We start from the raw sequence: 1,226 nt of genomic DNA on the forward strand, positions 1-1,226 counted from the left end.
ACTTCATAGCCATCAACAACAGATCTTTTTTTTCTTATTGAAAAGTCAGCATCAGGAAGATCTCAGAGAGTGTACATTATTTTCCTACTAGAAAACTCATCCCTTACACAGAAAGGGAGCAAATATAAATTGCAGCTATTAAGAAAACGTATTCTGAACAATGCAACCTAATATTTTTGCCTATTTTCTATCAGCTTTATACAATCAGATTTAATATTATTTTACATCAAAATATTTTTCAGGATTCTAAATACATTTCAAATACTAAACAGTTTGAAACCTGATTTGCTACAAACATTTTAAAAATCGAAGCTACAACTGTTCATCTCCAAAGCCTACATCCTGAGATGTACATATTTGCATTTTTAAACTAGTAACATAGTAGTAGTTTAAAGAAACTACATATGATGCAGTGAACCACAAGAGCAGATTGGTTTTACCCAAAATGAATTATCTGTCCAGTCTGACAGTGTTTGTAATTTATACTGAACATCATGTCAGGTTTCATATAATAGAGCCAAAAATGAAAAAATAGTTGCTGTTGATTTTTAGTAAACTATGTGAACTTCAACAAGAAACTATTTAGATGACACAAACTGTTTTGAAGCACATTAAAGTGGTCAATAGCATACTTAGCCACTTCTTGAAAAACTATCGGAAGGCAAATTTTTCAAACTTTATGGCAAAATTATATCGAATACCTTAAAGAGGAAACAGAAATAGACATTCAAATGAATTTATTACCCATTAATCTCTTTTAATCTCTCCTTTGGTTTGTCCACTCATGTCTTGCCCTCAATCTTGCAAAATATCTGAAAAGGAGGCATTAGTTTTTGTTGTTAAATAAAATATGTGTATTTGGGGCTTAATTATTAAAAATAATTATTTTTAATGATGAGTTAAATACGGAAGATGTGTGCAGAAAGACACCACTGAATTTACAAACCTAGCAGAGTAAAACATAAAACTATTAATGCAAAAGAACAAAAAAAAAAAAAAAAAAAAAGGAAAATGGGAGAAAAATACAAGTAGAGAGAAATGCCAGAAAAGGAAGTACTCAAATTCTGGAGTTGTGAGAAGATATTGAAGATGAGATGTAAGAATCAGTCAGACATAGGACAAGGTGGGTAGAAAGAACTGGGAATTATTTGCAAAAAAAAGAAAATGCTAAAATCATAGAAGTAAATAAGTGTATCAGGTTTGCATGGCAAGGTTCTGGTAGCAGG

Source organism: Fulmarus glacialis, unplaced genomic scaffold (assembly GCF_000690835.1).
Source record: "Fulmarus glacialis isolate BGI_N327 unplaced genomic scaffold, ASM69083v1 scaffold14092, whole genome shotgun sequence".
Taxonomy (NCBI): domain Eukaryota; kingdom Metazoa; phylum Chordata; class Aves; order Procellariiformes; family Procellariidae; genus Fulmarus; species Fulmarus glacialis.